This window comes from Heliangelus exortis, chromosome 4 (genome assembly GCF_036169615.1).
Source record: "Heliangelus exortis chromosome 4, bHelExo1.hap1, whole genome shotgun sequence".
NCBI classification, from domain to species: Eukaryota; Metazoa; Chordata; class Aves; order Apodiformes; family Trochilidae; genus Heliangelus; species Heliangelus exortis.
The window spans coordinates 4,796,965-4,819,892 of NC_092425.1; the positions used below are offsets into that span (position 1 = coordinate 4,796,965).

The 22,928-nt window shown below is 41.2% G+C and overlaps 1 protein-coding gene across 8 annotated transcripts in view; it reads right to left on the reverse strand.

Moving 5' to 3' along the window:
- The window catches only part of SLC20A2 (solute carrier family 20 member 2), a 58,164-nt gene that overhangs the window by 35,044 nt on the left and 192 nt on the right, over positions 1–22,928 (reverse strand). For 2 of the 8 annotated variants that reach the window (XM_071742717.1, XM_071742716.1), the window contains exon 1: positions 4,259–4,408. The exons of 1 other annotated variant lie outside the window; for it this stretch is intronic. The gene's annotated coding sequence lies outside the window, so the exon portion shown is untranslated. Of the gene's footprint in view, positions 1–2,588; positions 2,818–4,258; positions 4,409–20,257; positions 20,388–22,928 lie in introns of those variants that run through there. 5 more of the 8 variants (XM_071742710.1, XM_071742713.1, XM_071742714.1 and 2 more) reach the window with 5 other exon arrangements.

Sequence of the window (22,928 nt, forward strand, 5' to 3'; positions counted from 1 at the left end):
TATGTCTTTCTCTTTCTCCAGGCTCCAAACTGACTGAGCAACTGTTGCTCCAATCTTTTCCAGACACAGAGAAGGCACCAATCCTTGACTGCCTTAGAGTCTAAAGTAACATGTTGGAAGGTCTTAATGGCTAAAAACATTTGTATAAGGATTTTTATACCATGAGACAACATGAGAAAATGAAGCACCGATATATTTTTGATGTTTGAAGGCTTTTCATATTCCATCAGCACTCAGCCTATTGAGTGGAAAAGGCAGAGACAAGAAATGCTGATGGCATTTGGAAGAAACAATTAGAGTTAGCACTTGTTTGCCTGTGAAGGAAGACAAAGCTCTGTTAAATTAATTCATTAAAACATTTTTATAATGTATATCAGATTTTTTCTGGGAGATGAAGTGCTGGACTAGGGTCCTTTCTTGATCCTGGAGATTAATGATTAAATTCTTTATCCTGCAGGGATTTACACAGTTCCTTTGCCAAGTTAGCCTTGGTGCCCCAGTTTCCTCTCCTGAAAATGGGCAAAGCTGAGATCCATATATGCATCCACAGACAGTGTGATTACATGAGACTCCTTTCCTTCAGACCCAGAAGATGAAAGCACATCCTTATTCCCAACAGATCTCTGTCTTTTCTCCACTTATCAACCTATCTACCCATGGACTGCAGCGAGCCAGTTTCTGGGATAAGGAGAAGCAGGGGGGGGGGTTGTGACATTCCCTCACTGCAATGGAGTTCACGGGACAACATTTGCCAAATCTGGCTCCTCCAGCCAGAGCGAGTTCCTACAGCTTCCAAAATAAACCACTAAGTCACAAGGTTGCCTTTATTAGCTTTCCTGGGAGGAGGAGGGAGAACTCCAGATGGTCCCAAAGAAAGGAAGACTTCAAGTGGGAGTACCTTTGCTCCCAAAACTCCTCGTGAAGGCCAAAGGGTCTCACAAAGTTTGTTAGTGGGGCTCTTGGCAACTGGATCAGAGAGATGGCTACATAATCTCCCCCTCTGTGAAATGGGATATATGACCTCAGGAGTAAAGTAAGAAGTCATCCCTCCTGTCATTTTGTGCAAGGTGATGATTCAGAAGAGAGCTCCCTCCAAAACTTGTGAGGCTCGACTTCGATGCCCACTGCATTTGCACAAGTGGCAGAGCACAGCAACAGCCAAGCCTTGTCTTAAACAAGGTGAAAATCAAAAAAGGAAAGGGAATAAAACACACAATTGAAAATAACTTGCAGGCAGCATTTAAATGAATAGGCGTTACTACTTTCAGTCTTAAATAACCGTAAGAGATATTAAACGTTTAAAGAAAAGAACAGAAAGAAGAAAAAAAAGGCCACATCTCTGCTGTGAAAGTTTCCAGAAATGCAAAATATTCTACAAAGTAGGCCAGTGACTAAATACAGACCAAATCTTGCAGCACGCTTCTTTCTAGAGCCCAAAATACATCTGGCATGCTCAGACATGCTCAGCTATGCCCCTCATCACCTAATCTAACCCAAGAGCCTGTGGTATTTCATGTTGCTACTGGGAAGAAAAAGAAATTGGAAAAAACATTGTACGGTGGGGCACAGAAGATCTTCTGTTCCCAGTCACTAAGCCTGCTTCTCTCCTGCACCCATTTATATTTCATCAAGATGCCTCTATGCATGTCAAGTGCAATTCAAGCTGCCCAGCCAGATGCTGGGAAATCCTCCCATTTACCTGCAGGACTGACCCTGCTTCTCCATCACTCAGGTGCGTGAGGCTACTGCAGCATGGCAAAGTTAATTTCATTTTTCTACTTAGGCTTTGGCTTGGTCTTGCTCAATCAGCTCAGCCTGCACTGCAGGTTCACCCCTGGGCATTAGTGGTGCTGGAGAATTGTGTTAGCACCAGGGAGCTGCAGGACCTGAAGCTGGGGCGTGCATCTCTGAGGGCTGTTAAGAGCAAATAGAAACCTTTAGAGATTAAATTTCAAATCTTAAGAGGCCTGTTCTGCATGGAGAGAATTTTAGCTAATATTATTTTTATTATCATCCATAATTACAGCATCGGGAGGTCTGAAGTGAAGGTTTTAACTATTTAAGTGGACTTAGAGAATTTCCACACCGTGATGTGACTTTTGGAAATGCTAAGCACGTCCCTCTGCCCTGCTGGCAGATGATCCAGACACCCCCCTTGGACTTCATTTAGTTGCTAGCTAAACATCTTGTTATAACTGCCAACACAAAGTGCTATTTCTTCCCTAAGGGAGAGAATAAAACAAAACCTAGGTAAGGAAGCACCTTGATTCATGCAGAATGACAAGTAAATTCTCAGAAAAAAGTCAGGATGTCCTGGTAACCATGAGATCATCCTAGGACATGTTTACACACGGATATTTACTAAGACAGCTCCTCTGGAAACTGATCACGGTACCCTTCTAAACCTAGGCAAGTTTTTAGTTGAAAAAAACAATACAAAATCTGAAAATCAAAACTGTCAGCTGCTGTGTTGTTTGACAAATGAATTGCTGCTGAAGAGAACACAGAAACATCTGACAACAGGGACGAATAGTTAAATACAAGCTTGGAATCAAGTTCAAAGTCTAAGGAAGCAATCAGTGCCTTACCCACCAGCAATCCAACTGTGTGACATAAAAGAAGCAATCAGAGACTCCAGAAATGTCCTTTAATCTTCTCTTCACAGAAAATTAGCAAAGGGCCTACTGCATTCATGAAACATTGAAAGGTACATAAATCATCCCATATGCAGCTTGTGCCATATATAAAATCATGCTGTATGCAGCTCTTCTGCTCTCAGAAGTTCCCCCAGGCTGCAGATGAACACTTTCTCCTATTCTGGACAGGACAGAGATTCCACAAGGTCCTAGTTTTAACTGTTCTGTTTTTGATCAAGTATGAGCAAAAATCACATGACAGAAGCTAGTGAAGCATTTCTCAGGATAACTCTTACAACTACTCCACATCATAACAAGACAGGGGGGGGACAATTTCTCTTCCCCTGCAGTCTTGAAAATGTAAAATGTTTCACAATAGAGAGTGGCACTGAATTTGTACTGACAGGCAGGTTCACTTCTAGTTACTAGTAGCTGAAAAGTCTGTCTAGAATGCTTACCAGACAGCAGCTTCTAGGTTATTCCATCTCTCTTTAATTTCTGTATGTTTATACAAAAACAATCTGTAAGGCTTCCCACCTAAGTATATAAACTCATACTAGATCTGGCATTTCAGCCTACTGGTGCTAAACACAGCACTGCATAGAAACCAAGCCTGATTTCAAACTAAATGTTGTTCATGTCAGTAGTCCTTATAATTTCCAGCTCGTGCTTGGGCCACAAGGCTTGCAAATTATCTACTTTAAATTACTAATCCTACATTCATAACATGAAAGGTGGTATTAATGCAAGTGGTTCAAGATGGAGAACATCCCTATATGGCTCTAAATTACATGCAGAGGACTTGTCACAAAGCCAAGCATGATGCAAGTTTAATGCTCCAGTACACAGAAAGCACCCTTGGTTTATCTGAAAAAAATCAATTACTGCATCTGCAGAAGCAGTTTTTATCAATCACTTCCTATTTTAACACATTCTCAATGTGTGTAAGCATACATCAAGCTACTACTTGATATGGAAAAAAGATTGAAGTGAATAGCTTGCCAAAGGCTCCCATCCAGTTTAACATTGCAGAGCTACTGTCACTGCCAGCTACCAAAACTTCCAAAGGATGCTTCCTTCTCTTAGTGCCTATCAACCTCCGTGCCTACCACTGAAAGGTCAAAAATGCATATAAAATATTTAGCATGAAGTTCTGTAGCTGAAAACATTCACTAAAAACACAGACACCAGTCAGGCTTGAACAGCAATTCTATAAACAAATACAACAGGTGAAGTATCAACAAGTCCCTGTGCATTTGATGATAAACATATTTTTCTCTGAGTGAATAACAATTTTATCCTTCAGAGCCTGAACAAAGTCTTTTTAAGAAACAAGTTGCTTTTATGATTCAACACTACATTCTTTTAAGATCCATTCAGAGAAAGCAAGTGCTCATGGTTATGGAAAACATGTTTTATAAAAGAAAACCCATTCTGAGAAACCTGTAAAACTCACCCACTATTTAAAAGTTGTTTCAAAAGAAAAAGGAACTAAGTTGTTCCAGCTACTTGCCCTCCTGATTGCAAATACAGGCTGAAGTCTAAAATAGACATCCTATCATTCAGCACAGTCACATCTGAACATGCAAACTTCAGAGGGTACAAAGAGAGCTATAACTTACACCAGGCAGTCCAAGGATAAAATGCAGTCTGGCACACAAGACAACACTGAGAAGCATCAATGTGAGTCCAGAGTCTTATTCAGTAGGTGAAAATCTGCCTCCTCTTAAGCAAAGAATTCTGATGGGGGTGGGCACTGATAAAACAACGCTGCGTCACCACTGCACTACTGAGACAAACCAATCCAATGAAGCTCATATTAAAAGCAACAAAACGTTTCCCTCCCCCCTTTCTTTTTTTTTTTTCCCCTCCAAGCATAGGCATAGAAGAGAAAGGAAATCTAATTTTTGACTGCCAGGTGGGCATTTTGGTATGATCAAGTAATTTCTGAGAAGCCCCGGGTCTTCTATTTGAAAGCAGACTTAAAAACACATGCTAGAATTCTAGTGGATGGGGTGGTAGGGTATGTACACCAAATTCGGGAAAGATGTTGCAGGCTTGTTACTTTAGCCATGTCAGTAGAGGTCTCACAGGCTGCAGAAAGTTAAAGATGTGCATGAGTTTGGACTGGATGGATGCCTGAGCAAGAAAGTTTGCTTTCAACAGTTCAGCCCAAATTACCCAATCCACATTCCTTCAACCACTTTTCTTTAAGTGGGGAATGATTTCGCATGTATGGCAAGACAAAAATAATGTTTGCCTAAAAGTACCTAGCTTAGCTTTATCTCAAATATTTGCTTTAACACTATATAATATTTTTAAGCCATTTGATTAAGCCAAAAAGAATGTTGATCAAAACTGTGTTGTCGCAAGTTTAAAAATCTGACAGACAGAAATATATTTGGATACATTTCTGGTTTATAAATAAATTAGGTTTTAAATTTAACTTGTAGGTTTTACTCTGTTCTGAGTCACTCAAAGCCACAGCCTCATATTCAAACATAATAAACATAAATTGGTACATTTTCTGCATCCTGTACATTTTTTAAAAAATGAATAATTGATTTACATTTGTAAACAAAGACTTGGAAACGTAATTCTTGCCTCATCTATTTTTTCAAGTTTGAATAAAGGCTATTTCTTTACAAGGAGGCAAAAGCTTTCTAAATTCAGCTGCTGATGATATTCAGGGAAAACTTGGTAAATCTGAAAAGTGATTTACATTTCATAAGAAAACTCACATGGATTAGCAAGCCTACATCATCCTCTGCAAGAATGAGGGCAAAACTCCAGCTACAAATATGCAGTGCAGAAATTACATCAAAAATCCCCAATTAAAAAGAGCATCAGGCCACAATTCTTAGTAAGAAATGCTTACTCTTTATTTAAGGTCAATACCAAACTCCTGTTAAGCTTCTAATTTAGCTAACAACTTTTTTGCTACATCTCCTGAGTCTGGTTGCAAAGTCTTTTACTTGTACCATGGTTGTCAAACAGGCTTCCCAGATTTCAGAGATGGAAGACTTTAAGAGTGGTTTTCCTGTATGTACAAACCCAACATATTTTAGCATTGGGAATATTAATCTTTTCCTGCAAATCTAAATATATCTTCGCAATTTGATTTTTTTAAAAGTAGAGTCAATCAACTCAAGTGAGAATGATCATAGCTGTAAACATGAAGTCAGATTGTATTTATAGATCTGGATTCCAAGGTTTTAAGGAAATGAATAAACAAACAGAAACTTTCTTGGAGCACTTATTTAACTTTATAAAGTAAAAAAAAAAAAAAAAAAAAAAAGCACAAAAAATATTATTTCATGTTCTCTTTATAGCTGACAAGTTGTTGATGTCTGGCTCGGTAAAGCTGAAACCCAAACAGTCTGAGTAAGCTCTAAACTCACCCTGGTTCTCTTTAAAGGACCATTCACCCAGGCTGGAGCAGCTATCAGCATCACACAGATGCAGGTAAAAAAAAATGGCCAAAAGTTCTTTGGGAGATTTCAAAAGGCAGAAGCTGGCAGCCCAATCCCTGGGAACCATCTCAGACCCAGGAGAACAAGGCACTGGAAATCATTTGAGTTCTGCTTCCCATGAGCCAACCTGACCACAGTAGTGGTTTGGTGTTGACCTAAACTTCAGAGCTTGGTCTGCACTCAAAGCAAAGGATATAATAAACAGCAGAGAGAAAAGGAAATATCCTCAAAGTTTTTGTTCTGCTAAATCAGCATTGTGGACCTCAGGCAGGGGAAGATTCGTGCCAAGATAGGTTGACCATTAGAAAGAATTACAATTTGGGATACCACAAAAGATGCAGGCAAAGGAAAATTTACGACCACAAAATAAATTATGAGGACTGGCTTTTGGCAGTGGCAGCACTACTTTGGTTCCCACCAAATCAAATATTTGTACAAATGATAAATATTATATATTATGACCTTGATTAGATGTCGTACATTTTTTTCAATTGTAATTTATTCTGATAAATCCACAACAGAAAGCCCTGCTTGATTCAACAAACCCATGCTAGGCAGATTTATATTCTGGTTCAAATAATGTAATAGCACATGCCAATTTAAATAATTAATTTTAAACCCCCTTTGTTTTGCAATTCTGAATCAGCTATTTTCTGAAAGATGCCCAGGTTCTCGTATACCAGTAACTACTAAAAGGTTAATTTGTAACTTAATGTTACTGTTATATAAATGCAACTGGCCTTTTTTTTTTCCCATTCAGATGGGAAGGCTAAGTATTTAAGTGATTATACTTATTTTAAGATACATACATTTGGAGGAGAAAATGAGGGAATTATTATAATTTTCTAACATTAAAAAAATCCTTTAAGAATAGGAACCTGGATACCTGTAAACTTGGTTAGTAACAGAAATACAATAAAAATATCTGAAAGCTGCAGGACGTTGTTCCAGTGACATAGTGCCAAGTTAAATAAATTACTGAGCAGCAATGGGAGCTTTCAGGCTTTCACATACCTGCTGGTACTCTAAATTAGGAGTCATAAGCAGCTGGAACCAGAGACTTCTTTCCCTTATTACTACTTGATCCTCTGACCCTGCCTAGGAACATTTATTTCCCCTCAAGCTACAAACTACAAAAATAATATTAATGAGGAGGAATGAAAATGGGTGGCAGATTATCAGGTATCTCATAATGTCTCAAAAACAAATCTGGCTCTTGGAATACACCATGAGGGACTTGAAGATGGACATCACACACCTGGAAATCAGCCCTGAGGTCCTCAAGGCTTAAACAGAGATTAAACCACAGCTCTACCAAACACAGCACCATTTCTGGGTGCTTTAGTAACTACATTGCCCCTAACAAGCACCAACAAAACCATCTGCTCTGCAGAGAGCTACAAACAGTTCAAGCCAGCTCCAACCAACAAAAGCACATTTGGGTTTTGCCTGCTGGGTAGCAAGCCCCAGCACCATTTTGTCATCCATTAGGATGATCTCCAAATAGCAGGAGATGCATCCCTGTTTCACAGCAAGAAAAACCATCTCGGGGATTCTCTGGCAAGTATCATGAAAAAAGTCATTTGGCATTCAGTGATGGAGCAGCTGCTCTGCTCTGAGGAAGCAATTTATTGGGATGGGCTTCTTGGTGGCTCTGAACTCTGCCACGGTGCCACCCAAACCTCTTCTGTCACAGGGGACATCACACACCAGCCTAGGAGACATCCATTCCCAGTGGTCAAGGTGAATTGAGCTGTGTTTGCAGGGAGAGCTCTGCCATGTTACAGCACATGGATCTGGCTGCCTGCTGAGAGAGAGCGAGCCCTGGGATAATGAAAGGAGGAACCCACAACTGGAATTTCTGGAGGCCAAGGCTGGCACAGAGGAGAACACAGGCTCCGGCTGTCAGGTGGCCTGGGAGAGCCAGGCTGGCTCCAACCCTTGCTGCAGCACAAGCCCACACTGAGACAGGAGTTCAAAAGCAGCAAACTCAATCCAAAAGAGCAAGGATTTGGCCAACACTGATTCAAGCATTGCCCCAGTTCATTACCAGACTAATATGCCCACGGCTCTGGGACTAAGCATCCTCCATATCTGTGCTAAGCCCAAGGAAAGGGGCTCCCTGAGCTGAATCCATCATTTCCCCTCCTCAGCCCCATATCCAAAGAAAGCAATCAGCATGGGCAAAGGTTTTCTAACAGCCCTGGCTGCTGATGAAAACTCAAGAAGCATTACAGATGGACTTGTACTGAGTTGACACAGAACACAGTAACTGCACGTGAAACACCCCTGTGGCAACCAAAAAAATGTGCATTTTTTAAATTCAGAGGCTTATGCAAAGATCACACTGGTAAGAAGCCAGACCACACAGTTGCCAAAAGTCAGCAATGTGAATTTCTCAGATAAAGGAAACCTGACACCTCAAGCCCCAGATTGCTTGCCCTTTCCATTTGGGTTTGGGTTTCAGAGAATAACTGCTGTGGTCTTCTCGTATTGAGCCAGAAGAGATGGCTGGGGCTCCCTTGAGTCCCACTGACTTTCTCTCCTCAAAAGGAGATGGAGTGAGAGCTACCACCATGCCAAACCACACTGCCTGGCTCTCACTGACAGCCTCCAAAATTGGTGTGGCCAGCAGGACAGAAGACCAGGCACTGCTGAAATGAGCTAGCTGAGTGCCAAAAGGAGGAAAGGACCAGGGGTATAACCAAAGAGAGGAGGGACACAGATGATTAGAAGTGCTGACTGGGGTTATGGCTGATGCCAATACATTGTGGCAATGGAAATTCTGCTTTCTTTTTCCTTCCAGCATTGCAGTAGTAAAGATATAGAGGTGGAAACAGCAATGAAATCCTTTCATAAGAAAAGAAGCCATGTAGTATTCCAGGAGCCTGATGACTGTTCCTAATAGTGTCTGGAGACCACACAAAGAACAGCACCTGCCAACTAATAGGCCTTTTTTCCACCCCAAAAACCAGTAGCTGCTTCTCTGTTCTTAAGAGTCCATGTAATGGGCCACATCTTCACGTAGCCTTTACTGCTAGAGGAGTGTGAAGGTGAAGAAAAGAACCTTGGTTCCACCTACAAGGCAGAGTTAACATACCAGCTATTTCACTGTAGGCTGATGATGCTGCTGGAGCAAACAGGCTGGATAGACTTGTTACATAGACTGTGAATTAAATCACTGCCAATGCAACACAACCCAGGGTGCCATAGCTGAATGCTTGGCTCAGCACAGACCTCCAAGAGGACTTATGGTCCTGTGAAGCAGCTCAGGAAAAGCCAGGCTTTACCCTCTACAAAGGAGAATGTTGCTTTCCAATGTTTCTCTCGAGCAAAAATTTCTGCTGAAAATCATAGAAAAAGTGGACCTACAGTTTAATATAGCAGCTTCAGGAATCCTGTTACCAAGAGCTCTCTCTCCCTTAGATGAGTTACTGCTTATAGAGATGGCTCCATGGGTTATCTGGGCTTCTTCTAGCCTTGGAGCAAAGCCAGGTAGCATCAGCCTTTGTACTCCAGTGTCTACATCCAGGTGGAGCACAGCCTTCCTAAAGGTATGGGCAGGAAAGTGGGACACAAGTTGCCTCCAGTGAACTGCTGAGCATCTTCAGTTAGAATTTCTTTGCTGACACAAAGGCTATAGAGAAGAGGAAGAGGAAGAGAAGAGGAAGAGAAGAGGAAGAGAAGAGGAAGAGAAGAGGAAGAGAAGAGGAAGAGAAGAGGAAGAGAAGAGGAAGAGAAGAGGAAGAGAAGAGGAAGAGAAGAGGAAGAGAAGAGGAAGAGAAGAGGAAGAGAAGAGGAAGAGAAGAGGAAGAGAAGAGGAAGAGAAGAGGAAGAGAAGAGGAAGAGAAGAGGAAGAGAAGAGTCTTTGAAATAGCATAAGATATTTCTTTGAGTACTTGGCACCAATAAGCAGTGCCAGTGGCTGGTGTGCCTCATTGTCTGAAAAAGATGTTTATAGCTAAGCTGTGAAGGTGATAATGATGGATTACAGCACCTTGATGGTTGTCCAGAGGAAGACAGACAGCTTGGATGTTGCTGAGATGGCAGGAATAAAAAAAGGGGATTTGAGGAGGAACCTTCCCTCCCTCCCTCCCTCTTCCCTTCCTTTCTGGAGAAGGGTGAGAACCGGAGGTAACATTGCCAGGATCCTGCTACACCCACCACAGCTTGAACAGGGGGAGCTTCTCTAGGCATATGCATTTTCCTTGAAGAAAATGACCAACCCAACAATGGGAATGGCACAGAGGTGACAAACACCTCTCCACTCCACACAAGCACTGAGAGAAAACCCACAGCACTCTAAGGTAGGGTGCAAATTCCAGCAGACCACCAAAGTATCAGGGGAAAAAAAGCATAATAACCAAGCAAACCAGCAGAAAATTACCCAGTAAAAAAACCCAAAAATCAAACAGCAAAAAAACCCACCCACCACCAAAACCAAAAATTTAATCTACAGCAAACCAGGTATAACAACCATGCCATGTGAAGAATCCTTTGAAGTATGGAAACACACAGGGAGCACATTTCTTGCAAGGGACCAGAATCTACCTCTGTCTTACTGATAAGGAAAAATCACTCAGTGTTATCCATAAAACAAATTAGCAAGTGGATCAGTACAGAACTCTGAATAGGCAGAAATAAGCATATAAAATATTTCTCCTTTAAAGAAGTAAACAAGGAATCTATTAATAAGCTGGTTGTTTCTGGTCACCAAGACCTTAAGAAGTTAAAGTAGTTGTTACTTCTTCCATTTCTTCTACACATAATTAATTATGCCTTTTTTTTTCAACTGCCAATCAATTCCTCAGCTTTGAGTTAACCAGATATTGAATTAAGTCCAGTAAATAAAATGTGAAGAAAAGAGTTGCTCTGAAACAGTGGAATACCTTACTCCCCAAAGGGGCTTAATATTTCAATCAAAACTGTCTCCAACAATTTAAGCAATTATCTCCTGCAATTTTATTTATTTTGCTTTAAAACTTCAGCAGACACGAACACCTTGGTAAAGTGCTTCTTCATTTAATACAAACAACTAAGCAGATTACAATAAATTTGGGCTATATTACAAGTTGGTTTCTTTCAAGTCCAAAGTAATTGAGAACACAGAACATATTATTCACTGATGTACATTAAATCTGGGATGTCCTCATGTCACTAATCTAATGTGAAACTGAGGTGTGCAGAAAACCATTCTGTATCTACTTTAAAACACAATCATCAGTGTTAAAACAGAACCATCAGTCACTATCAAATATATTTAAAATATGAAAAGAATTACGTACTGACCCACTGGCAACGCTACTAACCCTAGGATTTTATTTTGCCTGGGATTTTCTATGGTTTATTCAGATAACACAAGTTGCAGAAACTAGAGACATAATTCTACATCAAGTCTTTCACAGGAACATGCAAAAACCCACACTGGAGTGCCTCACAGGTCAATCTAAGGGCAAATATAATGAATGGAGTAATACTGGGAGAAAAACTAGATGAATGTAATGAAGAAAACAGAAATTTGCAGATTTCCTTTTTCCAGTAAACAACAGCAACTAAAGTTTATTGATATCAAGTTTCAGCAGCTAAAAATCCATGAAAACATTTTATATAATACAGACAATACTATCCCATATTCAAATTTCTATCAAAGTCATAATATAGGCCAGGATTCTCTCAGTCATTGCAATTTACTTATAAACTAGTACAACAAAACTGTTTTAAAATATAAATCTTACTGGTTTTAGTATTTTCACTTATTACTATATGCAAATAGTTTTTGTATCCAATTGTAATTTATCTGTTCAATTATGTGAAAGTATCTGCATGGATAAACTGAAAAAATGTAACTTAGCTACAAAAATAGCTGGACATATTCTCAGCCACTCTCTCTCAACTGTTCCCTTTATATCCACTGTAAAACTGCCAACACACTGATCACAGCTATTCGGAAGAAACTAAAATTGAATTATCTTAAACTATTTTCATTAGAAAAACAATCCTTTATCAACTGTTTTTACTCTTCCGTCTAATTATATACTCTTAAAGGCCAAATATTTGGTCAGTATGCAAAAATAACCATAGCCTTTTATTAAGGATAAAACAACACATAAGAATTCATTAGAAAAATAAAGATGTTATTTGCGTCTGACAAACTGCCCAGTGTAGCCAATTACATTCAATTTTGTGATTTTAAACACATATATGTCAGAGTCTTAGTAACTTTGCATCAGAGACTTACTACAATTAAGTCTGTTCACACCATGGCAATTTGCTGGACTTCAAGGCTCCTGCTACCTTGGAGATACTTCATGTAACAGCCAAGAAGTTCAAAGAACTACCTTCCTAAAAAGCTCTCTCCTAACTCAATACTAAGTAATCTACACTTAAAACCCCATGGCCCTAACAGCAAATCTTACCTATCTGGAATGCTTTTGTGACCAACAGTCAAATAAAAAAGATTGAACTGATTAGTATTTTATTCTGACCTCTAAGGACAACAGAAGGACAAGACACTCGTTACCCGTATAACAGGGCTATGACTAAATTTTTCTTTATTTTTAGTTTTTGGCTTATGCACCTGTCACACTTTCTACGCAAAGGCTGTTTATTAAATGTCAACAGAGGCCCTGATTTCCTATTTTGTATTGGTCATAGCCTGCTCTTCTCCATATTCATACATTTCTACAAAAAAAAAAAAAAAACCAACCCAAAATTGATTTCAAGTACAAAGCAGCAGCTATCTAACCCACAAATAAATACCACAGCAATGTTCTGCTCTTCCTAAAGCAAGCTTGAAGCCATGATTATATTAAAGACACAGATGTGAGGGGATTTTTCAGCTTCCAAACAGGTATGCAAAGCATTCCAATCCAGGGGCGCAGGTAAATGAATGAGCAAGCAAACTATGTGACGTTTGTGCAGCGTCCTCTCAAATCCTGCAATCCCTTCTAGAAAGTCTGGGTCTACATCTCCCTCTTCTTTACTCATGTTCTTCTCTCATGGCTTGGTCTCAGAAACTTTCCATGCCTGTAACGGAAACTTGAGCGAACTTCTTAAATGTATGATTTCTTCATCTCCACTCATCATCATCCACTTCTGTTTCTGAGAAGCTCCTCATCATGACACCTGTATCTCAAGAAGCAAAACAGGAAACATCACAGGGATGAAGCAAGGAAAGATGAATAATAATATGCCTCTGTGTCTTTAATAAAATCCCAACTTTCAGTCAAGTTCCTTTTAGGAAATAAAAGGCTTCCTTCCACAAAAGCAAACTTTTGCCACACTAGGTACGTAAATATCACGTGCCAAAATTTAACCAACGAAATCTCCCAATCTGCACCTCCATTCCTGACAGGATGAGCAAGAGAAATCCTGTACAGGCTAGCCTGACATACTGTGAAAAACCTCATGGGGTGCCAAGCTTGCAGAACTAGTTGGCAGCAGCCAGCTCAACTAAAAGAAACCACTGACCCATCTACTAACTTATTTGCCATTGAAAACTAAGCAAGTTTTTCATTTTTCCAAGTAAGTAGAGCTCTAGCCCACAAATCAGATGAAAAATGAAACTACAGGCTTCTCCTCTACTTCCCCCACTTCTCCATAATCTCTGCACCTTCCTCAGTACAACTGCATTTTTACACACTTAAACAGGTATTGGAAAAGATGTTCCCTTCACATCACAGCAGTTTAACTACAAGGTGCCAAAGGTATTTTCTAAGTTCGGGGTGGAGGGCACTTGCCTATCTGTTCTGGCCATCCAAAACTTGGCATCAAGCATGCCCAAAGACAACAGCAGCCCTGCTTAGAGTCCAATAACAGAAAGGCAAAGGGCTGACTCATCTGTAAAATGGAGACACAGCCACCCTGCATGCAAACAAGCAGCCCAGACCATTTGCCTGCCTTACAGTTTTGCCAGAACGCTGAGCAAGGGGGAGCAGGGGAAATTATTTCTGCAGCTTCCCCAGCCATGAAGCCCCTTCAGGGCAGATAAGCAGGCACCAAAACCATTCTGTCAGCCAGCTCTCTGTGAGACAGGAGAATGAAAGCAATTTTCTCTCTCTCTTTTAGGGTTAAGGCCATCTTTTAAATAAACATCAGCATCAAAATCTCTTCCTAGCAGAGACAGAGCAGATCCTACCTCTTATCAGCTACCATCTCAAATTCTCAGAATTCCACCTCCCCTCTGAAATCTTCCTTTCTCCTGCAAAACCATTTGACAGCAGCATGCTGCATATACTGGGCACACTTCACTCAGAAAGACAGCATCGTCTTTCATCAATTTTGTTCTCCCAACAAAAATGATGGGTTGCTTTGCCTCTCTTACACTAGAAATGAGGGACTTCTCTAAGGACAGAGTCCCATCTGAGCACAGAAATCTTGGCTTTGGGTCTTGCACATTGCAGTAGAGAAGATACCTGAGCTTTGGATGGTTAAAGCAAGAAACAGGACTGAGGGTATTGCAGAAACAATAGCTGTTAAGTAACCAGACAGAAATGTATTTGCTGTGCAGGGATTATGTTGCAAAGAAAAATACATACTCCTTCAATTCTGAGCCCTTGAAGAAGTCCTTGCCCTCCCAAGTACTTAGAGGCAAACAGGCCTGAAATGATCATGCCTGCTATTGAGAAACACGCCACTGCCTACCCAGAAAAGGCAACTATCACAGATTTCAAAAGCCAGGACAGCCACACATGTCCCATCAGCAAGACATCCAGAACACGTCCAGATACCATCCAATTATTTTGTACCACAGTGATCCTTAATCTTCTGTTATGATGATCACTGTATGTAAGAAACAGAAAGCACAATTTGACTGTTTCATAATCACCATAACTACATATTCCCTCTGAGCACCAGAAATTAACTGCAGACAAGTTATTCAATTTATTATTTACATCCAGGCTGCTCACTGTTGCATGTGAAAAGAAAACTGCAGGAAAAGATTAATAATTGTCAGAAAGATCTGATGCTGGCTGTCACCTGAAACAACCAAAGAATTTTCAGTTCTCTTTTCAAGAGACAATTTACTGGCAGGCTGGTACTTCTAACTTTGATCTTCATAGCAGCCAACACCAGCAGAAGAATTTTATAGCTCAATAACAAAACACAGAAGCCTCCCAGACTGCTAACTCAATTCCAGTATTTTGGCAAGCAAGCCTTCCCTTTACACCTTGGGGAAAGTCTTAAGATTAAGCAGCACATGTTTTAAAGGTGCATTAACCTCAATTAGTGTTAACTGTTCATGCACCTATTTACTTTGAGAAAAAAAGTATGGCACAGCAACTTACTTGGAAGACTAATATTTTCCCATTTCCCAAGAAAATTATAGTTACATAATGACTGCCCCACAAACAGGAATATAAATTATAAGGCCAATTTCAACCTAATCTGGTAGAAAAGAATAGAGATTTCACAGGTGCCCAACAGGCTTGCAGAATAAACAACCAAGACAGCACCCTGAGCAATGTTCCTGCTTCACAAACATAAGGGACACACAAACATCATATAACCAAGAACTCTGAGGGGGTGAGAGGCTGCTCAGTGTTATTAGGAAAATCAGGGAAGCTTCACTGTGCTGCTGTGCAGTGGAAAGAAAGGATGATGTTTAAGGTATCACAGCGCCACCAAAACTCAGAAAGCTGTAGGAAAGTCATCTTCACCAGCTCAGCTGCTCAAAACCCTACAGAGCAATGCCTCCTGGGCCCATCACAGCTTCCACCCTTATGTGGGCTGATGCTGACATGTTAGCAGCCACTTTTCAGGATTCCTTAGAGGCACTTGGTCAACAGTTGTCCTTCTTCACCAGTGAGAAACTGGGAAAGCAGACATATGCTGCAGTACAGGCAGCCTCTGATAACCTTAAAAAAAAAAACACTTCTCAAAACCCTTTCAACAAGATCCTACCCAGGCAGGGTAAGTTAAGCACTGCCATGATAAGTCAGATCACTTGTCCATCTATTTGAGAATCCTGCCTCCTGTGATGCTTCAGAAGGTGGAACAGCTCAAGTAGTGAACAATGATGTAACTCACCCAAAGGGGAAATTCCTTCCTGACCTCATCAACTAGCATGAAGGTTTATATGCTTAATTTATTTTAAATGCTATTTAGTGCAACTCTGGACATTGTCATTATTTATAAACATCCAGGTGTGCTTGGAATCCAGCTAAACTTTTGGCCTTGGTAATGTCATGTGGTATAGTTACACCAGGTTTCAAATGTACTGATTTTCAATTTCATTTAAACATCCCCTTTGTTCTTGCACTATGGGAACTAGCACAGTTACCAACCACCTCTCCTCCCCTTCTGAGGGGGGGAGACTCCCCAACTTGTAGCATAAGCTCCCATGCCATACTGTGCTGTGTTAACAGGAACATAATCTGCAGGCATTTCAGACAACAACTTAGCCACTTCTACCAGTTATCCAGCAACATTTCTATACACCAAATATCTGGGATCTGCTGGAACCTATCAGCTCCATCAGAATTTCACCAGGCCTTACCCTCTTCCAGATCTTGCAGCCTCACTTTTTGCCACTCCAGAGCAGCTGCCCTTACAAGCAAACTGGTTTGCCCTGTGTTGTGCTCTTTGAACCCCCACGGAACTCTGGTAAATTAAGTTATTATACAAGATAAATACAAGAACAGACAAGAAGCATACAGTGCTGGGCTTTTTAAAGTCACACATGAAACTCTCCCTTCGAGCACAGTATTTGGAGGGATTTCAAATTCCTCCATGCCTAAGCAAATAGCAAGTGTCCAACCAAGCAAAATCAATCCCATTTTGCTCTTCAGCTGATGCTCCTGAGGGCCACAGGTTCCTCTGTGAAGTATTTTTGCCTCTGCTGTTACTTATGGATGAGACATGCTCATCATCATTATGCCAAGCACTCACTAAAGCTCCAGTGCTGTGATTAGTCACTGCTGTTTCTGCTCACACATCGCTTCTAAGAGGCATCACACGAAAAAGCCACAGCTTAATTCAACAAAAGTTTGGTGGAAATAAATAAATTATGTATGCAAGCAGCAGACAAGGAAGGGAGACGCTTAAAGCAAACTCGAGCTTTAAGATTCTATCATCTTCCCAAGGCTGCACTTACTTGTCCCACCCTCTGGAGCTAAAACTTGAGACCTCAGAACACAGGTTCTTAATCCCAAAGCCTTTGTAAGAGAAAGAGTAGGTCTGGCTGGCATCTTATGGGAAGATGGCCCCCCAAGGAGATGACAGAGTTTTTACAACATCTGAGAGAAGCACCACATAATCATTGCTGTTTTACCACAAGCGTTTTCATTACAGGCTTGGAACTGGTAAATTATGTCAAGAGGATACTTCTTTGTCTCAAACAAAAAGCAAATTATACCATTTCATCCCTCTTTAGAAGGATCTTAAGGCAAGCAACTGGTCAAGAGAAAACTCCTGTCCTGGCCTACACTCTATAAACAGATAGAGCTCTTTAATGATCAAAATAGCACAAACAGAACTGGTAACAGGCATCACTTTGCCAACTCTTACCTCATTAAGTAATACAACCACATGCAACATTTTTCCCTATTTTAGTATCATATATTGATTAGAGTCAGTAAAATCACAGGTCTCATAATGGCAATTAAATTGTCCCATTGCATACTTCTTGGTGACCTCCCCATGCTGTTTAATAGTTACGCAGTCGTCTTGGAAACTGTTCCAAAGTGATGATCTTCTTACTCTGTTTCTAAGAGGCCATAAATGCTTTCCCATTCTTTTGTCTCACGTGTCAGGACAATATATTGAACTCAATATGGTTCTACAGTGCTCTTAGGCAATGCTCTAACAAGCCATGAGTCCAAGCCACAAGTTTCAGAGCACTGGCACAACAGCAACTCCAGGTTCTCTGGTCAGCCAGCAAGTGGTTTGCCTTTGGCATTTGCAGGACTTGCTGAGGTTGAAAGAGAAGACAGTAATAACAGAGAACAATTCCCCCATCAGCAGTGGCAAAAGTAATCTTGGAGGCAATCCCTGAGTGCAATGCTTTCACCTCTTTTGGGTCGTTACAGATTATGAAGCAAAAAAAGATGCGATATTTTCTGTTTGTCACACACAAAAACAGAGTTTGGGTAAGGAGATCTTTTAACAGACTCAACAAGGGTATTTTTGGCTGCTAGAATTCTCAATCTGTTGTGCTAAAATTAGCCCTTAATGAATGTGCAATACAAGCAGTACACGGTTTCCTAAGAAAAATATCGGCTGGCCACTTACAGATCATGTGAATTCTGTTACTTAGTTGAGCTAAGAACCATTATTCCACACTTAGCTGCCTGTAGATTTGGATCTATTCAGCAACCACACTGCCATGTATCAAAATGCACAATGAGCCACAGCTCTCTACCAGAGCAAGGGAAAGTTCCTGCAAAGAACAGTTGTTGTTACCATTTAACAAGATGGTAATAGATAAGATTGGAAAATCTTAGAAAAGATTGGAAAAACCTGAACCTCTGACCTTCTGACCTTCCCTCTGAGAACAAAAAGCAAGTTTTCCTCTTCTGTCAGTCCACCCTTCCTTCCATATTACAGTATAAAGAAATTGGATCCCTTCAACAGTCCCTCCCTGATGTCCATCAACCACAGCTATGTTAGATGATACAGAGGATTTTTCGCCCTTCATGATTTTCATCAAGCAGTAAAAAGGTTCCCCGAGTTCTGCTCTCTTTTTACAACCTGTGCCACAGAAGTTGGCTCTACTACTACTTACTCATCAGAGCGTGCATCACAATCTGAGCTATGGCAAAATAAAGGTTGTTCAACCACACCAAGTGCTGTGTGCTGGGTAAAGTTTACAGCAGCTGTTTGACTCCCCAGAAGACATCTGAGAGAAGCACCAGAAATAACGAGATCACATGGAGCCCCCGTTGCACAACCAACATACGTCTTCCTTGCTCAGGAATTTATGCTTCACACCCTGTGCTGTCAGTCAAGAGCATATTCCAGTCTGTGTTTCCAGGATGATTCCAGAGGATATTTTGGAAAGAGGTACAGCCCTCCTGCTAGCCGAGTCTTTTCAAATCCTCATTCTATTCCATGACAAAAAAAAGAAACGTTTCTATAACCTTGCCCAAACCACAATCTTTCTCAAGGGGCAAACTATAGATCCACATCTGCCTCTTATATATCATGGATGTCTAAAACCAGTTCCAGCAAGTCTGACAGCCTGATGGAACCTGAAGGGAACGACTCCTTTGCACACTCAGGATCTAAGTTTTTTTTCAGATGTGCAAACATAAGGTACTTCCTCACACTCCAGTTTCAGCAAATCCCTGATTTGAGCAGCCCCTTTTTATGATTTTTAATTAATTTTACTAGTAGATTAAACACAGTTCTAAAACATCTCACACCTAGGCTTCTGCAAGGAATCACTTTACAAAGTAGTGCCTACCTATAATTGAGGAAGATATATGGCTATTTCATTAAAATGGCTTTTTTTTTTTCCTTTTTCTGGAGTTTTGCCACAAATTGCCTTCGAGGGCTTGGTTAAGAAATTCCAAATTCAGTTTGTTTCTTTTCTCATTGAGAGCTAACTCCTTTTAGCAAATCTGTTAATCTTGGAGTTTGAAGTTATTTTTATTAAAGTAACGCCCAGAGTTTAGATACTCCATAAAAAGATCAGGAATTGGTTTTTTTTTAAGTAACACCCAAAGCTTGGACATTCCTTATAAAAAGCAGGCAAAGCATCTTCATTCTTAAAAAGGTTTTAGCCTTTTCCCTGTAAACGCAGATTTCATAGAGACAACTGAGCATTGAAACGTTTTATTGGCCTTTTTTTTTACCAAAGAGCTGGAAAAAACGCTTTTTTTAAAAAAAATCTGGAGCCTTTTGCTCTTAACATAACGTGTTTGGTTTGGTTCTTTTTCTCCTCCCTTTTTTCCTTTCGCTATAGAAGAAGTAGCACTGATTTCCACTCCCTGATGTCAGATTTCTCATGAAATCTGTACTGGTTTTGGGGTGTTCTTCCAGCAGTCTGTACCTCTGGTCATACTCAGTATCTCTCCCTTAGCCAGCAGTCCTGCCAACCCAGGTGACACCAATTTCTCATGGAACTTTTTTAGACTGCAAGAAACTTGTTCCTACCCCTTAACTTCCACCACAAAAAGAACAAGGCTGCAAAATAAAGGATCTTACCTCCATTCCCAAGAGGCCTGAAGCACTGAAACCTTCTGGTCTTCAGTGTCAGCCTTGTCTTGAAGACAAGATCAGCTGCTGCTTTTTGTTTGAGTGACTATGTTAATAAACCAACTGACATCACCCAGGTTCCTTACTGTGACTAAACCAAGCTTTAAGTGTTTGGAGGGGAAAGGGAATGCTGATTTGGAGCACAAGCAACCATAGCTGATGACTGTGCTTTGTCAGCAAGCCTCCCCCTCACACTCTTGCTCTTTAGGTCTAACAAGCCAAAGACATCAAGGAGTTAATTACACCTTTTCAAACAAGGTGCTTTGTCCTCACTGAAGAAGGCATGCAGAGACAATTTTCAATCTCTTTAATGTAGAAATTAGGGCTGGGGCAAAATCCTCCAAAAGAAAGGCTAAGTTGCAACATACCCACATTGCTCTCTGCAGCGTGTATAATTTCAGCTTGCTCAATAGCAGTGGCACTCCTGAATTCAGGAGGACTTAAAAAGGAGTGATTATGCTCACGGAAGTAAACTAACATGAATAAACTGCCCAGGCAACTGAGAGACATTCCAGAGCCCTGTGCTGTCACCAGGCTTTTGGCCAAAGCTGCTCAATCATATATGCAAAATGCAAACTACAGAAGGACCCATCATAGGTTGGAATATTCTCAATGAATAATTTTGCCCTGCACCGAAAAGGCTTCCCTACAAAGCATCCTCAGGTGAAGGCACTGGGATCTTCTGCCCATTTTCAGAGTTTCTACTGGCACCAGTAGTACAATCTGTACAGCAAAGGTTTCCTCTGCAGGTCTTCTGGATGGATTAGGCAGTTTTGGAAGGGAAGTTTGAGCACAAGTTTAGCACCATCTGAGTATCATGCTGCTGAAATTTGTAACTCTTGGCTGTAAGTCACCATGGATGCTGTTACAGGCTACATTCTCTCTTGGATCTGGCCTGCATGTGCCAATTTGTGCTATCCAGGCATGTAACACTGGACTGAAAATGTTCACGACATGGGGGGAGATATTTTCACTACAAGGCCCAGAGAGTTTACAGTGTCTTCATCTTTAAACACATGTTGCTATCATCATAGCTTGGAACTATTTTAAATCCCCCTGAACCTTGTCAGAGCATTTATAAAGCTCTGTTGAAAAAGCTTTGATCTTCTGTGCAGCACTGAATAAAAATACAAGCTACCCACATTTTAGTTATGAGAGATAACTCTTCCACCACTTAACAGCAGATTATGGTTTTCACATAAGATTATAGAGACATGGTTGAAACTCCATCTGAAAGCTGCATTTCCAATGATCTGACTGTTCAGCAGCTCCCATGGACACAAGAGAGTGGTCAGATTCTCAACGAGACCCAAGTTATAACTGAGAACAATTTTTTTGCAATACTTTATAGATGCAAAGTTTTAACTGCTCTGAAAGCTTTCCCTCACATGTTTTGTGTGGTTGGACACCACTAAATCTACATATCATAACAGCTTTTTAAGCAGCATTGGGTAAGCTAGGGAGATCTGCCTCTCTACTGCATTCTCAAAAATAAATGCTACTAAAGATAACTTTGGCACACTTTTTTTGAAGGTCACAGGTTTTCCTCATCCAAGGCATTGAGTAATTCAGCATCAACAAAGTTCCACGAGAGTCTGAGAATTTCTTCCTGTGCATGTCTACAAGCCCAAGCACCATGAATGGACACAAAAAACAGATCTATTTTCTCTACCCTACCTGCTTTTGCTTGGAAGCACTGGTTTGGTTTTTTTATTACAAATTAAAGAAAGCACTTTTTCTTCTACACACAATACCATGAATTAATAGGTAAAAACCACTGCAGAAAATCTGTGCCAAGATTTCCAAAGCTGACTGCACCTGTACAGAAAAACTGAAACATAAACCCCCTAACAAAACCGAGCAGAGTTTTGCTGGGACAGAATTTCAGTTTTGATGGGACTTAAGCTGCACTTAAGAACAAACCACTGCCTGCTATTCGCTCATGGCTCAAGCACCCCTAAATACAAAGGGTACGCGCCCTGAGAAGCTTTTGCTTTTGTTGCTTCTCTTTGAAAATGCTTTGTCGAGTATGTTCGTGAGATACCTATGCCGCTACCACAAATCCGCAAGCGGCTTGAGATTTTTTAAGCGCTGAGAGGAAAACCGTAAAATCATTGGGCTAGAAGCAGACGGCTGAACTGAGAAAACTGGGAAGAGTGAGCTCCTTCTGACATGCCGCTTTATGGAAAAGGATGGAGCCGCACCGGATGGCTGCTGGGGACCGCCTGGCGAGCGGTACCAATCCGAGCCATGAGGAAGGACCGAGCCCCGCCATGCCCGTTCCCTAGCTGACCGCTCTCCAGGGCAGTGCCGGTGAAAGGCATGGAAGGAGGGAATGAGGGAGGGAATGCCGAGCCTCCTCATCCCCACGCCAGTGCAGCGCTGCGGCGTGACGCTGATCGCAGGAGGCTGCAGAGCCCTCCCGCGGAAGATGGAAGGAAAAACCCACCCGGTCCTGCGGCACGCAGCCTGCCCGAGGGGCCTCCAGCGGAACCGGCACCGGTCCTTCATTTTCCCGGCTCCCCCCTCCCGCGCTTTCTCCTCAGGCGGCCCCTGCCTTCCCCCTTCCCGCCCCGCGCAGCCCCCGCAGACACAGCGCGGAGGGGGCGAGGGGAGGGGC